The sequence below is a fragment of the Conger conger genome, chromosome 16, assembly GCF_963514075.1.
Source record: "Conger conger chromosome 16, fConCon1.1, whole genome shotgun sequence".
Taxonomy (NCBI): Eukaryota; Metazoa; Chordata; class Actinopteri; order Anguilliformes; family Congridae; genus Conger; species Conger conger.
The window spans coordinates 10,327,703-10,337,372 of NC_083775.1; the positions used below are offsets into that span (position 1 = coordinate 10,327,703).

At 43.9% G+C, this 9,670-nt stretch overlaps 1 pseudogene; it reads left to right on the plus strand.

The window, feature by feature from the left end:
• Window positions 1-1,256: 1,256 nt before the first annotated feature.
• On the plus strand, window positions 1,257-8,997 carry LOC133114028 (golgin subfamily A member 6-like protein 22; annotated as a pseudogene).
• Window positions 8,998-9,670: the final 673 nt, after the last annotated feature.

Sequence of the window (9,670 nt, forward strand, 5' to 3'; positions counted from 1 at the left end):
GTCTGATCTATGTTTATGCATGTGTATTCCATATCGATTGTGTTTATTGTGTATTAAATATTGACTCACACTGTTATTACAGGGGATGTGAACACAGAGAAGGGTTCATGTAGAAGAAGCAGCATGGACTTTGAGCATCCATGCAGTAAGTTAATACCACTGATCTGAACTGTTCTGTGTCGTGTTCGTCATTCAACATTGTCTCTTGGAGGATAACATTTTTTTAAATGATTTGCTTTCCCAAGCTTTAAGAAAGCTAGCTCATTTTAACATAACGCTTAATTTTACCAAAAAGGTGACCAAAAGGTGATGAAAAAGCAGCCCCGACTTCCAAAAAGTGTCCAAAAAGTTAATGGTCACTGACCTCTTCGATTGGCCACAATGTGTTATTGTATTTTTAAAAAATACATAAAAAAAACACATTAAAAATGTCATTTTATCTGATTGTCATTTTATCTGATTGTCTAAAGAACTATTTATAAAGTAAAAGTCCCTGGAATCTTCTATAATTTTACTTTTTTCGATCTACTATCATCGCCGAGTTTGTTTTGGAACCTGAAGTGATGTCAGGGTTTTTCTGCGTATTTTAATTGCAAACGCTATTTGCATCTTCTGATGCCTAATCATTGGCCAGTTAACAAAAAAGATGTATTTATTTTTATCAACGGGCAAGGTTGTATACAACATTCAAAAAAGTTTACAATTTAACAAAAGTGCAATGCTTTGAACTATCTTATAGTAAAACTGTGTCCTACTTTACAGTGTCTGGTCTGAGGATTGTGCTGCTGGGGAGGTCTGGAGAAGTGAAGAGTAAAGTGGGAAATGCCATCCTGAGGAGAGAGGTGCTTTCAGTAAAAGATCAGTGTGAGAGAGCACAAGGTCTGGTGAATGGGAGGCCTGTGGCTCTGATCAACACTCCAGATTTACTGGACCCTCAGCTCCCTGTCAGAAAATTATTCCATCAGATAGAGAGATGTGTGACCCTGGCTGCCCCAGGTCCTCATGCACTTCTGCTGGTGCTGCAGAAGGGGGTGTTTACAGAAGGTGAGAGAAAAAAACTAAAGAGAGTCCTGGGCTATTTCAGTGATGATGCCTTTAAGTGCTCGGTGGTACTGGCTATACAGAGCGGTAAAAAACACAACCTGGGTAAGGATCCTGTTGACAAAGTTGTTAAGTGCAGTGGAAGGTGTCACACATTGAACACAGAACAGATTGACTGCACCCAGGCTGCTGAACTAATGAAGAAAATAGAGCAGATGGTGGAGGAGAATGGAGGAGGTTTCATCAGCTGTGAGATACTCCAGGAGCCAGAATCAGCTGCACTTGGAGGGATGGAGGGCTCACTGATGGGGACTCAGATGGAGAGGAAGCAGAAGCCACAGGAAATGGAAGGTAAAAAAAAATAACTTGTAAAATAAGATGGATAACTTAACCTTTAATGCTTCTGAACACTGCATAAATAAAGAACTTAATCCTAAAAGAAATCCTGGCCTTTGATTGGTGAGAGAAAATGTAGGCACATGACATTGTATTGAAAAAAAACCCACTGTAGATGTATCACCGGTTATTGGAAAAACGGACTGACATTGATGACAAATTAATTTCATATTTCTTATTAGTCAACTTTTGGAGCAGTTTACTATTGGGATTTACTGCTAAAAACGGATGGAAACTCAACTGAGGAATAATAGATGTTCTGAAGATGTACTGAAAAGCATATTAATGAACTGACTCTCAGTATGCCCAAAATGACAATAATACAGTGAGACACGATTGTAAGATAACAGACTCTTCCTCTTTATTCCAGTGGCTGGGGGTGACCCACTGAACTTGGTGTTGTTTGGGAGGAGAGGAGCTGGGAAGACTTCTGCAGTAAACACCATCCTGGGACAGAGGGAGTCCAGTGTGGATCCCAGCCCCTCTTCAGTGTGTGAGAGGAGAGAGGGAGAAGTGTGTGGTCACCTGGTTACTGTGGTGGAAATGGCAGCAGATGTTACCTATGAGACTCGCCAATGTGCCTCTCTCTGTGGCTCTGGAGTTCATGCCTTCCTCCTGGTCACACCAGCTGGTCCCCTCACTGATGAAACAAGGCCGAAATAACAAGGATTCAGGAGTTATTTGGCTCTAAAGTCACTGATTACATGCTGATCCTTTTCACCCATGAAAGTCCAACTCTTAAACTTGACTTTCTCCAGGGGAGTAAAGATACCCAGGAGCTTCTGGAGGTTTGTGGCAACAGGTTCTGTGTTTTAAACACAGAGGACATTGTGAATAACCCAATGGTTCCAAAGCTTCTGAAGGCTATAGAGGAGATGAATAAAGCAACAGAAAGCTGCTTTTCCCTGGATATGTACTGGGCGGCACAGCTGGAGAGGAAGGTTCGAGAGCTGGAGGCCAGGCACAAGACTGAGCTGGAGGAGAAGGACCAGAAGATCAGAGAATTACAAGAACGCATTGATGGCACATCACAGGGTAGGTTTGGAGGGGTTTATCATTTCATGAAATGGTAATACACTCAGTGACCACTTTATTGGGTATTTATGAGGCCTGATGTATTTTTTTAACATTGCGCATCTGCAGCAGTAGCCCATCTATTTCAAGGTTTGCGTGTTGTGTGTTCAGAGAAGCTGCATATCACTGCTGTATCGTATGGTTATTTGGGTTACTGTGGCCTTCCTGTCAGCTTGACAGGACCAGTCTGATCATTCTCCTCTGACCTCTCATTATGAAGGTGTTTCCACCCACTGCTGCTCACTGGATGTTCTTTGTTTTTCACTCCATGTTCTGTAAACTCTAGAGACTGAGGTATGAGTCTGGCACCAACAATCATTCCACGGTCAAAGTCACTTACTGTAGATCACATTTCTTCCCCATTCTAATGTTTGGTCTGAACAAAAGCGGAACCTCTAGACCATGCCTGCATCTGAAATCACACACTATATATAGTACTGTGCAAATGATTTAGGCAGTTGTGAAAAAATGCTGTAAAGTAAGAACGCTTTCAAAAATAGGAATGGTAATAGTTTATTTTTATCAATTAACAAAATGCAAAGTGAATGAACAGAAGAAAAATCTAAATCAAATCAATATTTGGTGTGACCACCCTTTGCTTTCAAACCAGCAAATTCTTCTAAGTACACTTGCACAAAGTCAGGGATTTTGTAGGCATATAGTCAGGTGTGTGATTAACCAATTATACCGAACAGGAGCTCATGATCATCAATGTATTATGTAGGTTGAAACACAATCATTAACTGAAACAGAAACAGCTGTGTAGGAGGGTTAAAACTGGGTGAGGAATAGACAAACTGTGCTTCCAAGGTGAGGTTGCTGAAGTCAGTTTAATGTCAGAAGTCATACACCATGGCAAGACTGAGCACAGCAACAAGACACAAGGTAGTCATACTGCATCGGTAAGGTCTCTCCCAGGCAGAAATTTCAAGGCAGACAGGGGTTTCCAGATGTGCTGTCCAAGCTCTGTTGAAAAAGCACAAAGAAACGTGCAATTTTGAGGACCGTAGACGCAGTGGTCGGCCAAGGAAACTTCGTGCAGCTGGTGAAAGACACATCATGCGTACTTCCCTTTGCAATTGGAAGATGTCCAGCAGTGCCATCAGCTCAGAATTGGCAGAAACCAGTGGGACCCAGGTATACCCATCTACTGTGCGGAGAAGTCTGGTCAGAAGTGGTCTTCATGTAAGAATTGCGGGCAAAAAGCCATATCTCCTATGTGAAAACAAGGCCAAGCGACTTTGCAAGTTTGGGGCTATATTTCTGCAAATGGAGTTGGGGATTTGGTCAGGATTAATGGTCTCCTCAATGCTGAGAAGTACCAGCAGATACTTATCCATTATACAATAGCATCAGGGAGGCATCTGATTGGCCACAAATTTATTCTGCAGCAGGACCCCAAACATACAGCCAATGTCATTAAGAACTTCAGCGTAAAGAAGAACATGAGAACTGTATGTATACTGTCATGCTGCATATATAAGACACCTTTAATATATGAGTAAAAAGTAAGATGGCTTTGCATAAATACTACCACTTCATAGAAGGCGCTGCCACTTTTAGCACAATGCACATTTATGATGGCAGCTAATTGATGTGAGTTAGGATGTAAGGATGTTAATTTTAAAAGGTAAATATTGTATATGGATGGAGTTCAAACCATCAAGAAGCTTAGTCCTGAAGCGGGGCCGTGTCCAGGACCGCTTCCGGTTTAAGATCGGTGAAGACACCATCCCAACGGTCACGGAGAAGCCGGTAAAGAGCTTAGGAAGGTGGTACAGAGCCGACCTGAGTGACAAAGTAAGTATGAAGGAGATGCTCAACCAAGCAGAAGATTGGCTGAAAGCCCTGGAGAGGAGTGGCCTGCCTGGCAAGTACAAGGTATGGGGCTACCAACACGGCATCCTTCCAAGGCTCCTGTGGCCACTGCTTGTGTACGAGGTTCCCTTGACAACAGTGGAGGCTTTGGAAAGGAAAATTAACAACTTCCTCAGGAGGTGGCTGTCTGTCCCCAAAAGCTTTTGCTCTATAGGGCTAAACAGCTCCGGGAGCAAACTGCAACTGCCAATCACATCAGTCGTGGAGAAATTTAAGACAGCCAAAGTCCGGTTGGCCATGATGTTGCGCGATAGTGATGACCAGGCTGTGCGACAGGCGAACATCATGGTGAAGACGGGACGGAAGTGGAAGGCCAACGGAGCTCTGAGGGAAGCGGAGGAGCGTTTACAACATGCAAACATCATGGGTACGGTGACCCAGGGGAGGCTGGGCCTGGGAGTCATCACCCGAACAAGCTGGAAGGAGGCAAAGGACTGGAAAGGGATGGTGCAGAAGGAGATTCAGGCTGTGGAGGAAGAGAGCAGACAAGCCAGGGCAGTAGCCATGAAACAGCAAGGCAGCTGGACCCGGTGGGACAGTGTCCGGGGAAGATCCCTCAGTTGGAAGGACATCTGGAACATGGAGGGGCATCGGATAAAGTTCCTCCTTAGCTCCGTGTACGATGTACTGCCAACACCGACAAACCTCCAAAGATGGAGACTGACAGAGGATCCCTTCTGTGCGCAGTGCAAGAGACCAGCAAACCTGGAACACATTCTGTCGTCCTGTCGGGCAAGCCTGACTGAGGGGAGGTTCAGGTGGCGCCATGATCAGGTGCTGGCGCAACTGGCCGATGGACTGGAGAAGGAGAGGAAGCGGAAAAGAGCTAAGGCCCAAAAAAAAGGCCCCCGCTTCATTGGCTTTCTCAGGCCTGGGGAGAAGGCAGGCAAGGAGGACAGATGTTCAGGGATCCTTGGTACGGCAGAGGACTGGGAGATGAGAGTTGACCTCGGAAGGCAACTCGGGTTTCCAGAGGAGATTGCCGTCACCAGCCTCTGACCAGATATCGTGCTCTGGTCCCAAGCAAGAAAGCAGGTGGTCCTAATAGAGCTGATGGTACCCTGGGAGGAAAGGATCGAGGAGGCACATGAGCGCAAGCTGGGGAAGTATCAGTCCCTCATCTCTGAGAGCCAGCAGAGGGGTTGGAGAGCCTGGAATCTACCAGTGGAGGTGGGTTGCAGGGGGTTCCCGGGACAGTCACTTTGGAGAGCACTGGGGATGCTTGGGGTTAGAGGGGCAACCCGCAAGAACCTGGTGAACAACATCTCAAAGCAGGCAGAGACAGCATCCAGATGGCTGTGGATAAAGAGGAGCGAGCGGTGGCTAAACCAGGCTGGCAGAGGGGAAGGGGGTCAGAGCTGTGTGGTGAAGTCCTGAACGGCCGAGGGAGCAGTTCCAGGACGCTGGTTCTGCTGTCAAGCCCCACTGAGGTGTCGTGGGCTAGTTGACGAAACACCTGTGAAGTGGGGTGCCCACTTGAAAACCCAGTGAAGTCAGCAGTTCTGAAACATGCAGCTCTGCCCTCAGTTGAAGACGTCTGAGGGGAGCGACTCCTATGCTAACCACCCCACATAAGAAGCAGGACGTAACTCCTGCCAAGTGGGGTGGTTGCGATATACCCTATCGTTTAAAGACATTTAAAGACATATATCCATTGATATTAACTGTAGTGTTCCGCTAAGCATAGTTAAAGGTAATACTTGCATTTATATTGTTCAACTATTTCTCTGCTTTGAACACTGTCCTTCAGTGTGCTTTGGTCATGTGCACTGATACTCGTGCCAGCATAGTGTCTAGTGTTTGCTCACTATGATATTTCACCGAGAATCTTTAGCACATTGTTTTATGCAGCTATGGTTTCAGACATATTCAAATTATTTTGACATACTAAATGGTAAGTTTGTATTCAATTTAAATTGCAGCCCATGTCTGCATGCTTTTTAGGCTGATGAGATATTTGCATTAATGAGCAGGTGTATAGGTGTACCTAAGACAGTGGTCACTGAGTGTATAGACCCTATACACTCTGAGTGTACAGCAAAGTGGCCTGTAGTGTAGTGGTTAAGGTAAATGACTGGGACATGCAAGGTCGGTCGTTCTAATCCCGGTGTAGCCACAATAAGATCCACACAGCCATTGGGCCCTTGAGCAAGGCCCTTAACCCTACATTGCTCCAGGGTAGGATTGTCTCCTGCTTAGCCTAATCAATTGTATGTCGCTCTGGATAAGATCGTCTGCCAAATGCCATTAATGTAATGTAAGTAATGACACAATGCTTGTCAGAGTGTAAAACTTAGTTGGTTCTTAGATAGGAATTCTCATTTTATTAGGAGGTTTCCACCTGCATTTTGCCTGTCAGAGGTTGTCCTGCCGTCATTTAGGATTGAGTTCATGTTTATTTGTGTACATCATTCAATTAGTCATTCTTGATCCTGCCATCTACAATCTATATTATGAAATCATCTGCATAACCTCCACAGGAGTTTTTTTAATGAAATTTCTGTCTTAATTATACTGATTTCTTTATTCTGCAGGTGTTGAGGGTAAAGATCAGAGCTGTCTGAGGATTGTGCTCGTGGGGAAGACAGGAAATGGGAAAAGTGCCACAGGAAACACCATACTGCAGAGGGAGGAGTTCCTGTCTCAGCCCAGTTCAAGATCAGTAACTACCTGCTGTAAGAAAGGAGTAGGGGAAATAGCTGGCAGGCGTGTTGCTGTAGTTGACACACCGGGTCTCTTTGACACATCAGTGTCTAATGAGGAGGTCCAGCAGGAAATAGCCAATTGCATCTCCTATTTGGCTCCAGGACCTCATGTGTTTCTCCTGGTGCTACAGATCGGGAGAATCACAAAGGAGGAGAAGGAAACATTGCAGCTCATTAAGTATACCTTTGGAAATGTTCACCATGGTTCTGTTCACAAGAGGGGATGATCTTAATAAACCAATTGAAAGTTTCATTGAAAAATGTGATGCTACAATCCATAATCTGATTAAAAGCTGTGGAAACAGGTTTCATGTCTTCAATAATAAAGACAAGAGAAACTTCACCCAAGTGTCTGAGCTGCTGGATAAGATAGACATGGTGGTGCAGAAGAACGGAGGAGGCTGCTACACCAATGAGATGTTCCAGGAGGCAGAAATGACCATAAGGAAAGAATGTGAGAGAATACGGAGAGAGAGAGAGGGAGAGATGCAGAGAGAGAGAGGAGCTGCAGGCAAAACATGAAGAGGAGATGAAAGAGATGAAGGGAAGGATGGAAGAGCAGAGACTTAAAGAAGAGGGAGAAAGAGCCCATCGGGAAAAAGAGCTGAAAGAAAAAGAAGAAAATTTAAGGAAAGAGCGTGAGGAGTGGCAGAAAAAAGAGGAGGAAGAAAAAGAAAAAAGAGATGAGGAAGAGAAAAAGAGGAAGGAAATACAAGAATTAGAGTGGAAAAAAAAATAGATGAGATAGAGGGAGAGAAAAGCAGAATGAATGAGGAGTGGAAAAGAAAGGAAGAAGAAGAGAAGAAGAAGGTAGAAAGAGAGTGAATAGAGAGACGAAAGCTGATAGAAAAACAAAGAAGAGAAAATGAAGAATTTGAGGAAAAGCAGGCAGAAGAAAAGAAAGAGAGGGATAGAAAGGAGCAGGAGAGGAGAAACCGTGAGGAGAGAGAAAGAAGGGAGTGGGAACAGAAAATTAAAGAGGCAGAGAAAGAGAAGAAAGAGATACAGGAAGACATGAAGAAAAGAGCTGAGGAATGGGAACAGGAAAGGAGAAAGGAACAAAGAAGACAGAAGGAGGTGGAGATGGAATGGAAGCAAAAAGTAGAGCAAGAAAGAAAAGAGTGGGATGAGAAACAAAAGAAAATGAGGGATGAGTTTGAAAAAGAAAGAGAACAAGAAAGACAAAAGAGAGCAAAAGAAAGGAGAGATCAAGAGGAAATAATGGAGAGGAATCTTGAAGAAAAGAAAAGGCAGCTGAAAAAACAACAAGAGGAATGGGACAAGGAACGAAGACAGGAGAGAGCGAGACAAGATAAAGATGATGAGCAGAGAAGAGAGGAGGAGAGAAAAAGGGTGGCAAAGCTGCAGGAGGAATTTGACAAAGAACGAGAAGAAGAGAGACGGAAGAGGAAGAAGGAGGATCGGGTGAGGAAAGAAAGAGAAGAAAAAGAATGTAAAGAAATGGAGGAAGACTACAAAACAAAAACTAGAGAAATGAAGAGGAAATCTGAAGAAGAGGCTAGAAAACAAGTAGAGGAATTTAATGACTTCAAGGAGAAGTACAAACAACAGTTTTTGGCTTTAAGCGAAAAAAATGAACAAGAGCTAATGAAACTAAAGCAAGATCATGAGCAGCTAACTCTCAAAACTAGTCGGCATAAACTCAATGAGGAATCCCTGAAAGAGAAATGTGGCCAGTTGCAGAAGGAACAACAAGAAAAAAAGGAAGAGTTTCTCAAAACTGAGAAATCCCTGAAAGAGAAAATCGAAGAGTTACAGAAGAAACATCAGAAAGAAATCGAAGCACTAGAAGAGAAACACAAAAGTCAATGTGTAATAATATGAATGTTGCAACAGGCACTCTTTCCTGTGATTGGCACTCATTGTGAGACAGAGAATTCAGTTAATGTATAGGCAATAAGGTATATCCGTAAAGACATTCTGTTTCTGCATAAGTCCAGTGCTGACACACCGTCTGAACCGAGGGGTGGGAGCAGTTCCTCCTCCTTATAATCAAAAAGTATCGATGCATGATTGGTTTTACAAATAGTGTGCATAATTCTAAATCTGAATGCTAAATGCTTCATTCACAACCACACAGTAAATCCAAACAAGGTAAATTATTGGCTATGTCTAACACATATCATGAATACTGAATAAGCACAACCACCTCTTACCTTATCCCACATTCTCAAGGTCAGCATAAACGCATTCTAAATCAGGAAGCAGCATTTCGTCTTTCTCAAACGTGTTTTGGAGTATTCTAGGGAACAGGGCATCAGACATGGTTCCTCCATGGTGTGACAATATCTGTCAAACAAAGCGGCTCCTCGTTGCCCTTGAAGCTCTGAGCCTGGAGAGCCAGATGCCCCAGTGGCAGTACATACTTTACATGCTGACAGCTTTCCTGGCTACTGGACGTCTTGCATGGTGTACCGATCACGAGGCTGCCTTCTCCCTCGGTACTGTGCTTTGGTTTTTTTGGCTTGATTTTACGTGTACGAACATTGCTTGTTTTTGACTACGCTCTCTGGATATTCCCTGAATAAAGCCCTGACGGGACTTTACTACACTAT